Genomic DNA, 19,068 nt, shown 5'->3' on the forward strand with positions numbered 1-19,068 from the left:
GTGTCAGTGGGAGAGCCTTTCCCTTCTGTTGCTTGCTCAACCTTCTATTCTTCCCTGATCTAGGCTCTGGATTTGTTCTATTTTCAAATAGTACCATGGGTGGGAAGCTTTGCTGTCTCTGGTAATTTTTGAAAGTTGAATAAACTAGAGGATTGTGTGCTAGGATTCAGAAGCTATTTGCAAAGTACAATGTTCACAGATTGTAATATATATTCCCTGAGACCCACTCCCCACCACCACTCTATATGATGATGCAATTCCAAAATCAACACAATAAACCATTGAACATGCACACACACAGACATGCACACACACAGACATACACACACTTCTTAAACAAACTGGAATAAAAAGTGAAACAATACAAACAACAATAATAACAGAAAACCCAGACAACTGAACACTCACACACACACCTAACCAATGTTAATGGAGAAGAGTAACGGAAGGACCAGTTAAAAAAAAAGAAAAAAAGAAAGGAATTCAGATTGAACCCTCACACACCTTAGACTATGAAAAATAATAATAAAAAACCCAGAAGAACAAAAGAGCAAAAAGAAACCAACAACAAAATTGAAAGAGGAACACTCAATCATTCACATATACACATAAACAAAAAACAACAAACAAAAGAAGAAAGAAACAGAAAAAGAACAGAATAAAATAAAAAAATTTGGGAGGATGCTGTTCAAACCCTCACAAAAAACATTCATGTACAAAGGAAAAGTATTTTAAAAATAGATGAAATAACAAACAGGCAAAATTTTTTCAAAAATTAAAAAAAATTAAAAATTGAAATAGAGTCTTGTGGCAGACTCTGTAATTGTTCCTCTTGTTCCTATAATCTGGTACTTTCACAGTACTTCCACCTCTTTCACTCTCTCCAGTGTCCAGAGCAGGGAAGGAGGAGGGGCAGTGGATTTGGTTGGGACTGCAGTTGTTCCCTCCCACTCTCCTATGGTCAGGGAGATCTCCTCTGATGGGGAGGTAAGGAATTGTCTCTTCCCCAGGTGTCTACTTGTGGGGGTGCCCCAGCAAGGTCTATCCTGGAATGAAGTTCTCCTATTGTGACTGATATCCTGGCTCCACCTGAGTTTGTCTCTCTTAGTTGTTTCCCAGATGTTGGGTCTGATGTTCAAGAGATTGCTGAGGAGGAGAGGGTTTGGGTCAGCTCTGGACTCACCACTGATCTCTCTGGAGTCCTTCCTTGTCTTTTTCTGACCACACCCTTTGTCCCAAGCATGGGTCACTGTAGGGGGTGGGGCACCTGGGACTCACCACTAGTCAATTCCCTCCAAGGTTTGTGCTTTCAGGATATTCCCTCTGGGTCATGATCAACCCCTGAGTAGTGGATTTGCCAGTCACAGAGATTAGGTCTGTTACTCCATGGTGAGCAATTTGGAGCATTTTCTTGCCCCATCTTCAAGATGGTGGTGGGATGCCTCTCTTGTCCTCTTCCATGAGACTCTGCCTCTGAACTCCCTCTATAGCCCCTGCTGCCAGTGTCTGGTCAGGTGCTGCAGTGGTGAGAAAGAACCTGGGGCAATAATCTCTCCTCCCTCTACCTACCACCTCTCCCATTCTTCACAGGAAAATTTTTGTCCATTTTTTAAAAATGGTGCTTGGCTTCTGTGACCTGGAAAGAGCCAAGGACCAAGCAGAGAAGTTGCAGCACCAGCTGTTGCACCAGGACCCTGACCACTTGCTCACAAGTCCCACTTATTCAGTCTCTCCCAGCATTTTCTTCCCAGGAAGGATTTTGTTGATTTAAAAACCAAAATGGCGCTTGGCTTCTGTGTCCCGGTAATTGCTAGGATCTAAACCCAGCAGCTGCGGCACCAGGCGCTGTACCAGGAGAGCCCTGGCCACTAACTTCCTAGCCCTCACTCAGACAGTCACTCACATGCCTACTTACTCACCAGGACGTATACAAAACTTTTCATACATTCACTCACTCATATCGGGACTCACATAAGCTGACTGACGTGGCTGCCATCTTCTGACTTTAGAACTTAACTGGAATTTTTATATTTTATATCAGTAACCCTAATCTGTATGCCATATGAGATTAAAATGTTAATTTGGATTTAAGGAGGGTCTTAGAGACACACTTGAATTCTGGTTGTTAGCTACCCTTTAAGAGCTATGTAAGCGTGACTAGTGCCTCTCTTTCTCTGTTGAATTTTTAAAGTGTTTACGAAAATCTCAAAAGGGTTCTAGAAATTTCAGGGACTCCCTTTTTTTGTCATTTTGCCTCTGTTGAACTCTTATACTTAACATTGTGTTTGATGATCATTTTTTTCCCTTATTAACATAAACTTATTTGTGAGATCTTTCAATACTTATATATGAATATGTTATAGATACCCACAGATTTTTATCTGTGTTGTATATTTTCTTGAATGTTTAGGGAAATAATGGTGGTAAGTGCTTAACTGTTTACATCACTATAAGATAGATTAATGATTTTTTTTTTTGAGTTGGAGTCTCACTCTGTCACCCAGACTGGAGTGCAGTGGCCGCTCCTGGCCACTGCAGCCTCGGCCTGCTGGGCTTGGGTGATCCTTCCGCCTCAGCCTCCCACGTAGCTGGAACTATAGGTGCATGCTACCACGCCCGGCTAATTTTTTGATTTATTGTAGAGATGAGGTCTTGTCTGCCCAGGTGGGTCTTGAACCCACGGGCTCAGGCAATCCACCACTTCAGCCTCCCAAAGGCACGGGATTACAGGGTGAGCCACCAAGCCTGGCTAGATTTAATTTTTTTTAAAAAACAAACATCCTTTGGGCTTATTTTATTTTCTTAGAGTATTTGCTTACCTACCAGACTTCCTGCAATTCTACAAAATAGAAAGGGACTGGGTTGTTTTTGGCTGTGGTTTCATAATGCAAAGTGTTTAATCTGCTCATTTTTTCACTAGAGGAAAAATATTTCGTGTTTTTATTTTTCCACATTGTGATTTTACCATGCTACAAAAAAACTCACCAATTTTTCTTATTGCCATAATCGCTAAGAAGTTTTCTGTTTTTAATGTTAAGTAGAAAAATAGTTCATAAATGTCCTTCAAGAATAAACATTAAAAACAAATACTCTATCATATAAAAAATCTCACATGTGAGCTAAAGAAGATAAATCAAGTAATAAATCAACAGTTCACTGTAAAGCATCTTTTAGCATTTTAAAATATTTTATGTGTATCTGTTTGTCCCAGTCACATTTAAAGGAAAGTGTTTATGTATTATGCCTCTTTACTCTATACAATCACCATGGATGCCGTTACCTACATAATTGTTAAATGGGGTTTATAAATGAATGTAGATATAAAGTGATCCACACTTCACATACCAGTCACATGTAGAAGGCAAGAGCTCTCAATTTTAAATATAATCAATTACATCTCATTTGCTACCTGCTCTGATTTCTTTTACTTTAATCTCCTTCAACCGGTGCCACGAATTCATCTCATGGGGTCCAAAGTGTTCTGTGATAAAGCACTTATCCCAGGGGAATATTAAAATGTGAATTTATAGCCATACTAACTTATAAATGCATTATTCCAACATTTTCAGGAAGGCACATTTGATAAAGTGATTGAGAGAATCTAGGATGACTGGAAGCCTGAAAATTCAATTTGTGTGCCAGAGTTGTGGATCGGGTCAAAAAGAGTGAGGAGAGAATGTTTATGTCACTTATTTTTATCTATATTAATTTATTAACTCCCTCTTCCTCCTCTATCCAGCTGGCTCTCTCTGGCTCTCCTTCTCACTCTTTTGTGAAATTCACAAAAGGAACATCAGCATAATTTATTGCACAGCATAATTTATTGCACAGCATGGTGTAGCAACATATTGTTTTCTTGAAAAATGCTAAGAAAGTGGACGTAGAGTGTTCTCATCACAATATAATAATTCTGTGAGGCAATGCCTATGCTAATTAGCTACATTTATTCATTCCACATCTATATATACTTCAAAAAATTATGTTGTATATGCCAAATACATACATTTTTATCTGTCAATCAAAAATAATACCTGTAATGAACTAAGGAGGCTTGGACAAAAGTGACTCAGTTGTTGAATTCACTGCTGGGCTTATATATCTTTTTAAAATAATTTTTAAATATCAAGATGTGGGGTACTATTCAGGGTTAGGCATACACATGTTTATTTTGCAGGTACCATTGTTGATGAGGTATAGTCCCTTCGCTTCCAACAGTTTTCCACTAATGCCAATCCTTTTCTTATAGTATTATAATAATTGTTCAAGGTCCACTTATGTGTAAGAATATGTGGTACTCAGTTCTTTGTTTCTGTAATAGATCACTTAGTATTATAGACTCTATATCCATCCAAGTTGCTGCAAAGTTCATAATTTTGTCCTTCTTTATGTCTGCATCATATTCCACTATGTATATGTACCACATATTTTTTTATCCAATCTTCTTTCAATGGGCAGCACAGTTGGTTCCAAGGGCTTGATTTTTCACAAACTGAATAGCAGGCCTCTTACTAATGAGCAATTCTAATTTGCTTAATAAACTTAGTAGACATATTGAATTTAACATTTCACTGAATCATTTTTGTGAAAGACCAAAATTGCTATGGTGCATCCATGGAACTGGGTCAGGACTGAATATTATACTTTTCTGAGTATCTTTCTTCAGGTAGTTTAGTGTTCTCTCTTTTAAGACTTCTGACATGATCTTAAATCATTTCCTTTTAACTTACATATTTACATTTTACCATCAAAATATAAATCACGTGTATTGTACACATTCCTGTTGTATACACATTCAATAGCAACCCTATAATAGTCAGCAATACATGGACAGGAACTTCCAATCATGAAATATTCTTATATAAGAATGTGTAAGGAAAAACTAGAGTGCATTTGTTGCCAGTTGATGCAGAGTTAATCTGTAATGAGTTGGACTAATGAGCTTCCCTGCAGTTAAAAGGCTTAGTAGCTATTTTTTCAGGTGGAAGAATGTCAGTCACACTTATTCCTAACCATCTCTAAAAGAGTTCAGATCTTTTTCTTTCTTCATGTGAAATTAGAAATCCAATCTGGGACTGAAGGGAACCTGCTCACACCTGTCCTAGTAAACCTCGAACTGCTCCCTTCATTGCCACTGAAAACTTAATGAAAAGAAAGGTCCTTAGAAAGGTAAAAATGCTGAAAGTTATTATTATTCTCTCTTTGTAATGTCAAATGATGCCATTAGAGTATTTTGTTCTTACATGCTATTTTTCTTCTGTGGAGCCTAAATGTGTTGCTCCATTACAATCTGTCTCATCCATTACTATGCAAGCATGGTAAAATTGATAAGAATATAAATATTACTCTCTTCAAGATCTAGAGTAACATAAGCATAGAGTATAAATGACTTGTCAGCATCAAGACCATCTAATTGTCAAAACTGTACTAAAAAAAAAAACCAACAACATAATTTTCCAATTCTGTGCCTGTAAACTAAACTGTGTAACCAAGTAATTGAGGCATCCGTCCACATTGAAACTTGTTACACAGACTAATAATATTTTGCAAAGAACTCACTCTATATAAATTCCAGCGTTAAGTAAGTTGAATCTATAGTAAGGCACATTACATGAAATGTATATCTTATCTTGTTTATTTTGCTGAAATGTCAATCCTGTTAACAGATCTGGAGGAGCATGTGCTGATTCTGGCCCCAGAAGGAAATTGTGTGTTGGTGAAATTTTCATATTCTCTCATGGCATACTATTTTATCCTCCATAATCACACATTACTTATCCCTTGGCATTAAATACTATTAATTTTTTGCTTGTCTATTCAAATTGAAGGCCTGAGCTGATGTCTATTTCTCTACTCCTAACAGTAAGCATGGATCACAGATGTTGCTTACTAAGTGTATTTGTAAATAAATAAAAATAACCAAGTACTTGGGATAGTAGACTATAAGCTTTATGAGAGTTCTGCCTCAATACTTTGTGCATAGCATATAGTCAATGCTTTTTGCTGAACTTATTTAATTTTACATATTCGTGCCCACATAAAGAGGTAATTTTCATGATGCTGGACTTTGTTTTTCCTTCAGATCTCAGAACATGTAGTATCTGGTTTTTCTGTGATTACTGGAGGATTCAGAAGCTCAGATGAATATTGAATTGGGGCTGTCAGACTTGTGTAAGAGAAAAGAAAGTCAAAGAGAATTTGCTCTTTGATGTTTATTTACAAAAAGATCAGCAATATTCTCCTGTTTGCTCTTCCAGGCATCATTATCTTAGGTGGCTTTTATTTGTTTAGTTTTGTCTGTGAGTGTGTGTTCATTTGTGTGCTGGGACACAGACCCATTTCTATTGTTTAATCACCAGGCAGGTAATATGGTTAAGGATGATAGGGAGAAAAATATTCAAAATTATTCTTTGGTAAAAACTTGTTGGACATATACCTAAAATATTCCTTTACAATGAATTTTCATAAAACCTTCTGAAATGCTTTCTTATTTCTTAGTAATAACATTCACTGAGATAAGATTTTACTTGTTAGGTATGATTATAAAAGATTTCGAGGGACATCTAGATCATTGATCATGTTGTACTACTGTTTGAAATATTGCCAGAGACATCAATTAATAACATAGACATCAATTAATAACATAGACATGCAGATGCATATATGTGTGAGTTTATGTGTGTGTGTGTATGTATGTATATATACGTATATATACACACACATACACACACACATACACATGCATGTACATATGCAGGCTTGCATATGCATATTTGCAAATATACATGTGTGTGTATGTATATACGTGTGTGTGTGTGCGTGCGTGTGTGTGTGTGTGTGTGTGTGTGTGTGTGTGTGTGTGTGTGTATAATCTTCAGGTATTCTCTAAACAAAGCATCTAGGAGCACAGCTTACCTAATTTGCAGAGAGAAAATGGGTGATAAGGATAAAGGACAATGATGAGCATACCTTCTTTGTTCTGTGAAAGTCATAGCCTGTAGTGACATTCTGAATTTTTCACATGGACTTCTGGTTGTGAAATAAACTCTTTAAAAAAGGATATGTTATCAAACTATTTTTAACAAATATTGTGCACATGTCTTAAATTGGTGACTAGATAAATTTTGATGTTTTAAAAATTTACATACTGTCTACTTCTAATAATCACTTATTGTGGAAGAGTAGGCAAGAGAAGCAGGAGAAAGAAACCTTCAGATGACACTGAGAACACTATTGAAAATGACATTCTGACTCTCTTCTACAAATAAAGAAAAAAGGAATTATAAGGAAGTTCAAATTTTTCCTCTGGAAAATTCCTTTCTGATAGCATTTTTTCTGTGTAAAATCAAATATGTTGCCAACAACTTGGTATCCTTTTCTCAAAATATTATCTTTAATTCTAAACTTATTACATTTTTTGTTCTCAGAAAGTATATTTCATATATTATTTTAGAATATCATCTATACCTTAAAAGTATTTTGCTTTTTATAATTTTAGTTTGTCACTATAAAAAGAAACTTTAAACATGGAAAAATTGTCATATTTTAAAAGAAATTTCAAGCCCACAGCATAGATATTTATATACAATTTACATTTAAAAATACATTACTTTTTCCATTTGTTTTTTTCATTTGCATTTGTTAATGTTGAAGTCATCATTATAGCCTGCTTTTTGTTTTTTTCATTTTTTATTTTTTTATATATGGTAGAAAGGCCTCAATGAGAATTCCAGAGATTGCAAACTGTTAAACAGATGTATTGATTTTCAAGGTTTCACTACACAGGAACTAGACTAAATCTCAATGCCAAGAAAAAGCAATTTAAAAAGTAGAAACAGGAAATTCTTCAGCTTTCTAGAAACTTTAAGAAAATACTAAATAATCTTTGAGTGCTTAACGTAAGAAAAAAATTTGGCTGTCTTGCTCTCTAAAACTTACTTCCATCATCTATAAGACAGGGATAGTAATAGTTTCTACTCAGCAAGGATGTTGTGAAGATTAAGTGGGATGGTGTATTTAAAGTACTAAGGCAAAGGTCTGGCATGCTCAGTACATAATAAATGGTAGTGATTTTATTATGTCAGTAAGTGTAGTTGTCTTCTTTTTTTCTCAGCTATGATTTTAAAAATAACATTGCTTGCTTATATACAATAAAAGGCCCCAATTTAAATGCACAGTAGAATGTTGACAAATACATAACTATGAGTAACTGCCACCACCACCAGCTCCACAATAAAAGTATAGAACATTAACATCACCCCAGAAAATTATTTCTGTTCCTTTCAGCCTCAGGCAGTCATTGATCTACTTTTAGATATATAGTTTGGTTTTGCTTCTTCTAGAATTTCATATAAATAGAATTCTACAACGTATACATTTTGTTTGTCTTCTTTCACTCAGCATGTTTTAAAGTTTATTAACAATAATTTGGGTATCAAATTTACTCCTTTATTGCTGATCAATATTTCATTATTTTAATATAGCATAGCACCTTATCCATTCACCCACTGATGAACACATGGATTGTTTTTTGTTTTTTGCTATTGTAAATGAAGTTGTTATGGATATTTTGACACAAGTCTTCTTGTGTAAATATATTTTTATCTGTCTTTTGTAACTATCTAAAGGTAGAATTTTTGTATCATATGGTGATATTTGGTTAACTTCATAAGAGATTACCAGTTTTCTAATTGACTATACAATTTTTTATCCCTACCCATAATATATGAGAGTTCCAGTTATTCCACATCTTTGCCAGTATTTAATATTGCTAGTCTTTTTATTTTTAAGCATTCTAGTAATTATATAGTAGTATCTCATTGTAGTTTACTCTACTTGTATGGAAATTTTTTCTGTTATTGACCATCTTTTCATGTGCTTATTGATCATTTTTATACTTTACATGTAAAGTGCCTGTTTAAATCTATTGCCCATCAGTATTGGGTTGATTGTCTTTCTATTACTGAGTTATGAGAATCTATTATTTATTCTGGATACCAGTTTCTTCAGATATTTGTATATTTTCTTCCAATCTGTACTTGGTATTTTTATTTTCTTAAGGATTTCTTTTAAATAAAATAATTTTATACTTTGACAAATTCCAAATGATTTATTTTTCATTTACAGTTCATGTTTTTGGGGATTCTTATCTCAAAACCACCAACAACCAAACACTAACATCACAGGAGTTATAGAGGATTTTTCCCCTTTTGTGCTCCTTTAAGAAGTAATATACTTTTTAGCATTTGTTTATTTATTTATCTGTATGTCTATTCTAATATCTATTCCAATACCAGCATAACACTATTTATTAAAGTAGCCTTATTGAACTCTTGAAACAAAGTTTTCAAAATTTGTCTAAAATTTTCAAAATTGTATCGGCTATTATAGATTCCTTCCATTTATGTTTTTAACTTATGATTGACATATGGTAACTATGCATATTTATGAGCTACAATGTGATGTTTCAATACATGTATACATTGTATAATGATTATATTGGGGAAACTAACATGTTCATCACCCTAAATATTTGTCATGTCTTTGTGATGAGAACATTCAAAACCTCTCCTAGGTATTTTGAAAAAAACAAAACAAAACATTGTTATTGAATCTAGTCATTCTACCACATAAGAATACCATAACTAATTGCTCCTATCTAACTGTAGCTTTATACCCATTGAATAATAGCTCCCAATTCCCATGGAGCTATTCTCCAACCACTATTCTGCTCTCTACTTCCATGAGAGCAAGTTGATATTCCACATCCATGAGATAATTCATTATTTGTCACTTTGCAATCAATATGACAATTTCTACTAAAGGCAAAAACAAAGCTGAGCAAAAGAAAAAATTCTGTGGTAATTTTGGCCCGTATTGTGTTGGTTCTTTAGAAAAACATTAGAATAATATAAAAATATTGTGTTTTCCAATTTATGAACTTGTTTATTTCACCATTTATTCACATCTGCTTCAGTTTCTCACAAAAGAATTTTGTTTTATGGTACAGGTCTTGCATATTTTGCTAAATTCATTCCTAAGCATTTCATGTTTTCAATGCTATTTGTAAATGGCATTTTAAAATTTCTGTTTTCACTTATTTACCAGTATATAAGAATATAAATTTACATTGATCTTGTGCTTTGCAATCTTCCTAAATTCAAAATTTTGTGTCTACTTAATAATTCCCTGGATTTCTCTCCATAAGGATTATGTCACCTGCAAGTAAATATATTTTATTTTCCCTTTCTGGTATCTATAACTTTTTTTTTCCTTTTTGTTTTATTGAACTAACATAAAATACAATCAACCATTGACAAAATTTTGCAAATACGAACTTCCTTGCCTTTTTCTAACTTTAGGAGGAAAACATTCAGTCTGTATTAAGTATGATTTTAACTGTAGCTTTTTCATAAATGATCTTTAGAAGATTGGAGAAACTTTCCTACATTATTATTTTCTGATAGTTTTAAAATAAATGCGTGTTGAATTTTGTTATGCCTTTTCAGCAATTATATAGATGATTACATACTTTTCTACATTTTTGTGTTAGTAAAACAAAGGCGTGAAAAGTGCTTTGAGTAGAATAAAAATAGAAATGGGGACCACTGGGAGACACTTTATTGAGGTGAGAAATGAGTTCAGTCTGTTTTATGAATGATTCCAGGTACATTTTGTAGATATTCATGCCAGTACTTCTTAATTGAATATTGGAATGGGAGGATCAAAATTGTTAATAATGACTTTCAAATTCTAGGATAGTTTTTTGACGACTTCCAGGTACTGGGTGTGAATGGTTACTTACTGAGATAAAGAAAACCTAGAGTATGTTCAGTTTCGAGGGGATATGATCAATCTTAGGTACTTGTGAGGGGATCTAAAAAGAATTATTAACTTGGAAGATAAATAAATGACTGGAGCTAAGAGAAGAAGTCTGAACTTGAATTTATATTTGAGAAATTTGGAATGCAGTTGCTATTTTTCTTTTGATTTACTTATGTTAAAATTGACAAAAATTGAACATATTCCTCAGGTAATTATATACATATAATTATAATGATCAAACCAGGGCAATTAACATATTCAGCATTCAAACATTTATCATTTATTTGTGTTGAGAATATTTATATATCCTCCTGGCTACTTGAGACTACATAATATAGTATATTATTGTTAAATATATGAATCCTACAGTGGTAAAGAGCACTAGAATGTATTCCCCTATCTAACTGTAATTTTGTGTCCCTTAACAAATGTTTTCCTATCCTTCCCTTCCCTTACCCTTTCCAGCCTCTGTTTTACTTTTTACTTCTTTTTTTTATTTTTAAGTTGGAGTCTCACTCTGTCACCCAGACTGGAGTGCAGTGGCCACTCCCAGCCACCGCAGCCTCGACCTGACGGGCTCCGGCAATCCTTCCGCCACAGCCTTCCAAGTAGCTGGAACTACAGGCGCACGCTACCATGCCCAGCTAATTTTTTGATTTATTGTAGAGATGAGCTCTCACCAAGTTGCCTGTGCGGGTCTTGCACCCGCGGGTGCAGGCAATCCACTCACCTCAGCCTCCCAAAGTGCTGGGATTACAGACTGAGCCACCCAGCCCGGCCTACATTTTACTTCGATGAGATCAAACTTCTTTTAACATCTAGTACTTACAACTGATAATATTGTAAGCCTTTCCTTCAGTCTCAAGGGCTTTAGCACTTTCTTCCATTTTAAGTTTTAGATTCTAGCTAGCATAGAAAGCCAAGTGAAGAGCCCAAGCAGAGAGTGCAGAGAATTAGAAAAAGAGGGCTTGGAACCAAGCCTTGAGAGACTCTAGCATTCAGGAGTCAGGTCAAGGAGAGAGATCTATCAAAGGACACTGGTTTTACAAAACTCATAAGCAACTGTTTCACAAAGGCAATGTGTGATTGATCCCCTGTGTCAAATGTTTCTGAGAAGGCAGATAAGAGTAGGATTGAAGCATTTCCAAAACTCTTTTAATTAACTCTCTTAAGTTATACCTTTTGAAATCCTCTTGAAGAGTCTTTGGCATTTAATATTTCACATCCAGGGCCTGTAACAGGCAAGTTTATTTTTCTTTACTTCATGGCATACTAAACAATCCTAGCTGGCACAGTTTTTGGATTGTGACAATGACAAACCATGTGAGCTTAATAATGTGAACAATAAAGAAGATACTTTAAGTTGCTATATGACATTGTAAAGGAACAACTAATCTGCTTACTACTTGATACATATTTTGTGGGTAATACTCAAAACTGAAGGTTTATACAACTCTTTCCTTGCTGGAAGGAATTAAACATATGATGGTAATAATACTGATGCAGAGAAAAAGAAAAATGTAATCATGATAGTTTTAGAGAACTGAATAATTCAAGTAAAACACTTAGATTTAATGTACTATATTTATGATTCTTTTCATTGTGGAAAACTAAAATCTCTATTTTTCTTCTTTAATAAATACATTTTTAATTAGTCACCAAGATTCAAAGAACATTCAACACAAATAAACACTATGGTGTAGCAGAGAACTTTATTTTATAAATGAGTCTTGTACTACCTTTTGTTCCATGTTCAAAATACTCAGACTCCCTGGAGCCATAATTTTAAATCCCCCAGAGTCGACTCAGCTCTTTATCTTTTTAAAGATAGATACAGAGTACTAGCAGTTTAAGTGTTTAGGAGGATGGTGTTTGTGAATGTTTAAATACTCTATAAATGTTTAATTTACTTCCAAATGAATTGACAGTCATTTTTATTAGACTTTGCACTGGTCTCAGTGATTCTGTTTCAAAATAAATGGCATTAGCATCTTGTAAACTATGTCCTAAATGTCCCTCTTTTTCATATCTGATGTGTCACATGAAGCAAAGCAAGTGAATTTATGCTTTGGAATTTTTTTTCCTAAAAAAGTACACACTATATGTAGTTATTATTTAACTCTCCATATTTGTTAAAGTTAAATTTATTTAAAATTTAATTTATATTAATTTAATAATCTCTGTTTATAATCTATAACTACCCTCTTATGTCCTACTGGAATAACCTTCAGTTGTTTCTGTTGTAATATTTAAGAATTTGATAAGAATACAAAATACAATACTTTAAGGAGTCCTTTCAGCAATCATGATGAAACTGGTACTTTCCAGGTGCCTCATCAACTTAATATATTGGAATAACAACGTTCTGAAGAACATTGTTTCTCTACACTTACATAAAACAATTCTGACACCAGATGTAAGGGTATTTTTTCCAAACTGATCCATTCTCTAACACAAGCTGTGTGTCTTAAAATTCAGTTCTGATACTCTACCTGGATTTAGGGTCAGATTACACAGTTGCGGGTTTAGTCCCACAAAACAACCCTCACTTCAAGGCCAATCACAGGTCTAGGCCTTCCATACATTTTTCTAATCGTTTACAAATTGAGGGTCTCTATAGCCTCCACCTCAGGTTTGATAATTTGCTAGAATGGCTCACTGAACTTAGAGAAACACTTTACTTATGTGTAATGGCTTATTATAAAGGATACAGAAAAATAGCCAGATGAAAATGTATACAAAAGTGATCAGATGTAGGGTGGTAAAAGTAGGAGTTTCTGTTTCCAGGGATTGGGATGTGCTACCCTTAAGCATTTGGAAGCATTCACCAATCTGAAAGTTTATCAAATCTTATTGTTGAAGAGTTTGGTTGGTGGTGGATGAGGCTAAAAGTTCCAATCTTCTAATCACTTGGTCCTTTTGGTGATTATCCCATTTTGGGGTTACTGGGGCTCTACATTAAATCACCACATTGGTTGAAATTCAGGTGTGATCAAAAGAACTCATTATAAAGTTTTAAAAAGACACTTCTATCAATCCAGAAATTTCAAAGGTTTGGGGAGTTTTGCAAGGAACTGAGAAAAAAAAATGTATTTCTTTTTTTTTTTTTTTTTTGAGTTGGAGTCTCACTCTGTTGCCCAGACTGGAGTGCAGTGGCCGCTCCCGGCCACCGCAGCCTTGACCTGCTGGGCTCCGGCGATCCTTCCGCCTCAGTCTTCCAAGTAGCCGGAATTACAGGCATGCACTACCATGCCCAGCTGATTTTTTGGTTTAGTGTAGAGATGAGGTCTCGCTGCCCAGGCAGGTCTCGAAACCATGGGCTCAGGCAATCCACTCACCTCAGCATCCCAAAGGTGCAGGATTACAGGCTGAGCCACCGAGCCCGGCTGTATTTCTAATTATGCTACAAATGGCTAAAGAGTATTTATTGTGATTGTTATTTGTCTTGCTTACTTTACCTATGATCAGGTCTCCAACAGTTGAGGTGATAAAAAATGAGCTCCCCTTTGCTTCTAAGTAGATGTTTCCTGTAGCGTTTTATAGCCGTTAATAGTCTGCCAAGTTCCACATATCTTCTTGGTTTCTGTGCTGCAATTGTTTCCAGGTGACATCACAATGACTTTTTATTTTTGAAGATAAGTGTGACTCCTGAAGAAATCAGTTATTGCTCTACCTTCCAGTGAAAGCCTCTAACTGGCTATCCCCGGCACATGCAAAGGATTGTCATCCTCTGTGCTAGGAAGAAATAAAAATTCTGCTTCTTACTACTGATTGATACTTGTTGCCTCTCTAGTTTGTATTACTGTGGTAGTTGGGTTTGCTTGTTTCTGTTTGTTTTGCATTTTTAGGGCCTCCTAGGAAATTAAACTTTTTCTGGCTTCACATTTTTGGTTTGATATCAACCTAACACAAACTTGGTTATTTATTTATTTTTTTTTCATTAATCAGTATTTTTTATTATGGTTTTGTGGGGTACAGTTAAGGGTTAGGTGTACAATGACGTTTCATTCAGGCACCCTGTAGATAAGAAGTGTTTTCCCATCCCCCGACAGATATTTGCTACTGTTAATCCCATCCCCCTCCCCCTCATAGATTCCCAGTACCATCAGTCATTTTCTCATAGTATTGCCTTGGATGTTCAAGGTCCATTATATGAGTGAGAACATGTGATATTCGGATTTTTGTTTTTGTGAGAGGTCACTCAGTATTATAGACTCTAGTTCCATCCAGGTTGCAGCGAAATTCATGATTTTTGTTCTTTTTTATGGCTGCGTAGTATTCCATCGTGTATATGTACCACATTTTTTTAATCCAGTCCTCTTTTGATGGGTAGCATGGTTGTTTCCAGGTTCTTGCTATTGTGAACAATGCTGCGATAAACATACGTGTGCAGGTATCTTTTTTATAGACTGATTTGTGTTCTTCAGGGTATATTCCCAGTAGGGGGATTGCAGGGTCATATGGAAGGTCAATTTTTAGAGCTTTTAGGAATCACCACACTGCTTTCCACAGAGGTTGCACTAGTTTACACTCCCACCAACAGTGTAGAAGTGTTCCCTTTTCACCACACCCTCTCCAGCAGCTGTTATTTTTTGAGTTGTTGATAATTGCCATTCTGACTGGAGTTAGGTGGTATCTCAGTGTGGTTTTGATTTGCATCTCCCTGATGATTAGTGAGGTTGAGCATTTCTTCATGTGTTTGTTGGCTGCTCGAATGTCTTCTTTTGTGAAGTGTCTGTTCATGTCTTTTGCCCATTTTATAATGGGGTTGTTTGTTTTCTTCTTTTCAGTACGTTTCAGTTCCTTTTTAAAGAATCTAAGTCATGTTATCCTATATATTAATCTCTGACTTTGGCAGGCACAATATCAGTTAGTTATGGTTCCTTTTATTTTATTTTATTATTGTATTTTAAAGTGGGGGTACAATTCAGAATTGGATATACAAATAGTCCTTGTACAAGTAAAGTTTGGGCCTTGCTTTAGTCCCCACTTCACCTTGTTTGAGATCAGGTACCCTTATTGATGAAGTGTGCCCCCCTCCCTCCCCTGGCAGAGTCCCACTATTGCCAATCCCTTTTTCTATAGAATTATGATAATTGTTCAGGGTCTACTTATAAGTGAGAACATGTGGCACTCAGTTCTTTGTTTCTGTGATAGATCACTGAGTATTATAGATGCTAAATCCATCCAAGTTGCTGTGAAGTTCATAAATTTGTCCTTCTTTATGGCTGTCTAATGTTCCATCATGTATATGTACCACATTTTTTTAAATCCAGTCTACTTTTTATGGGTAGCACAGTTAGTTCCATGTTTTTGCCATTGTGAATAATGTTGCAATAAACATGCAAGTGCAGGTATCTTTTTAATAGTGTGATTTCAGTTCCTCCAGGTATGTTCCCAGAAGGGGGATTGCTGGGTCATATGGAAGATAAATTTTTAGATCTTTTAGGAATCACCACAGTCTTCCACAGAGGTTCCACTGACAAGATTCAATTAACTAGAAGGTACAAGGAACTCAAACGTGCTGAAAAGAAAAAAAAAGTCCTATTAAAAAGTGGGCAAAAGATATGAATAGACACCTCTCAAAAGAAGACATACAAGCCACCAATAGTTGCATGAGAAAATGCTCAGCCTCACTTATCACCAAAGACATGCAAATTAAAACCACATTGAAATACCACCTAACTTCAATCAAGATGGCCATCATCAATAATTCAAAAAACAGCAGACGCTGGAGAGGATGCAGGGAAAAGGAAACACTTCTACTCTGTTGGTGGGAGTATAAACTAGTATAACCTCTGTGGAAAATAGCTGTGGTTCTTAAGGATTTGCTTTTCCTTTGCTGCATCTGAAGCTAGTCCGTTGACTATGACATGAGATGCAAGCTCAAATATACACTGAAGCTAAATATACTTTAAAGATTTTAATTATTTTATACTTTATTATATACAGTATTACAAATTATAATTACAATTGTAGGACTTTGTTATAAGGAAACTCACTTTAGTAACATCTCATATTGCATTTGATCACCATCCTAATTTTTATATCACAGAATCTCAATTCTCTCTCAGACTTCAGAATACATTTCTAGGAATTAATAAAGCTGTCTTTGAAAGTCTGCTCACGTTAAATCCAACCTATTAGACAGTAATTTCAAGACTGCTTGAGGGTAATTTCAGAACTACTTCTGCAGCAGCATCTCTCAGAAAAATCAGATCCTGTCCAGGATACTGAATCCTAGAGTACTAACAGCTGCAGTCTTGCATGGGTCTACAAAATCTTAGTACTTTTCTTGAGAAGAGAGAAACACATGGAATGAGCCAAACATAAAGAGTTTTCTCCTCTGAGAGTGTTTGGAAATCATGCTCCAGAAAAATAGCATTCACAAAGAATAGTACAGTCTAAAGAAAACAAGAAACAGATAATAGAGTTTCATATGTTCTATTAGATATTAGACAATTCAAATTGGGGAGAAAGATTTCAAGAAGTAGATCACAAAGAAGAAATAAAATCTCTTCAACATCCTCTTGCAATCTTAGATGAATCCTAAAGATGCACATGTGTAGGGCAGGACACTGGGAAATTTAAAAGAGAACAAAGATTAACTTGAGAGAACAGAGATTAAAAGAGAATAGAAAATAAAAGACAACAGAGAATTGTAGGGACATTGAATATTGACCTACCCTGAATGGAAGATACTGATGATCATCTGTGTGTTCCATTAACCTCAGCAGAAAGGAGAGCACACTTGTTTAGGACTAAGACAATAATTGGAAGCAATCTTTCTAACAAAGCCTAAACATAAAATCCAACATGATAAAAAAATTACTTATGAAAAATTTAACTACCAGAGCAAAATGAAAGGTTATATAATACAGAGTATTTAAAATTTCAATTAATAATCTTCAGCATAAAATTAAAAATATATATTAGATATTAAAAAGGCAAGGAAAAATTATTGGTAAAAAACAAAAGCAATAAATAAAAGTAGACTCAGTGACGAATTTAATATTAGAGTTAGACAGCAAAGAATTCATAATGCTAAGAGTAATATATTAAAGAAAATAACAGAGACAATAGATAAAATGTATAGTATTTCAAAAGACAATTATAACCTTTATAAAAACCAATGGAGAGTCATAAGTTGTAAAGCAAAATATTTCAAAATTATTGTATGGGTTCATTGCATTATTGTATACAATCATTGTATGATTTTAAATTAAAGAGTTTAATAGAAAATATCTAAAGTGAAATACAGAAATCAAATAACTTAAAAAAGAAAACCTAACATAATGAAATGCAGAGACATATGGAACACACTTAAAAATACAAAATTAATATTATTAGCTTCCCAGAGGAGATAATGGAACAGATAAATATTGAAATTAAAAAGTCTTAATTTTTAAAATGTGAAGGAAGACTTTAATCTACCAATTCAGTAAAATCAGCGACTTCAAGCTGGATAAATACAAACAAAATCATGCCCCAGCTCTCCATAATCTTTCTGCTCAAATAAAGAGAAATCTTAAAAACAGCCTGATTTTAAATATGCCATAAATATCAGGAGAACAACAGAAACTGTAGAATCCAAGTGAATGTAAAAACATCCTTCAGGTTATGGAATGAGGTAGGGGTAACTGCCAATTTAATACTCTTAGACTTAGTCAAAAAAAGAAAATCCTTCCAAGATAGGTATATATTTATTTATGATCTATTATTGCATACAAAATATCAAAAAACTTAGAAGCTTAATACAACACAAATTTTGTTTTTCTTACATTTACTCTGAATCAGAAATGTGGTTATAGTTTAGCTGGGTTCTCTCATTTAGTGTATCTCATAAGCTGTTGTTTAATTTTAAAGTCCCACTAGGAAAGGATCTGCTTTAAAACTCACTCACTTGTTTCTTGGCAGTGTAGTCTTCAAGCCTAATGAACTGAGGGCTTCAGTTACTCACTGACTGATGGCCAGAGGTAGCCCTCAGTTCCTTGCCACATGGACATTTAAACCTAGCGGATTGCTTTATTAAAGCTAGCAGGAGAGGGAGCATCTGAAAAGTCTATCTACCAAATAGACAAATACTTTGTCAGTGTCTTCTCTCTACCATCCCCCCACAAATGGGAAGAACTAGTTAAATTAAACTTTTATATTTTATTTTATTTTATTTTATTAAGTTGGCGTCTCACTCTGTCACCCAGACTGGAGTGCAATGGCCGCTCCCGGCCACCGCAGCCTTGACCTGCT

The sequence above is a fragment of the Carlito syrichta genome, unplaced genomic scaffold (assembly GCF_000164805.1).
Source record: "Carlito syrichta isolate Samal-C Ts95f unplaced genomic scaffold, Tarsius_syrichta-2.0.1 Scaffold311665, whole genome shotgun sequence".
Taxonomy (NCBI): Eukaryota; Metazoa; Chordata; class Mammalia; order Primates; family Tarsiidae; genus Carlito; species Carlito syrichta.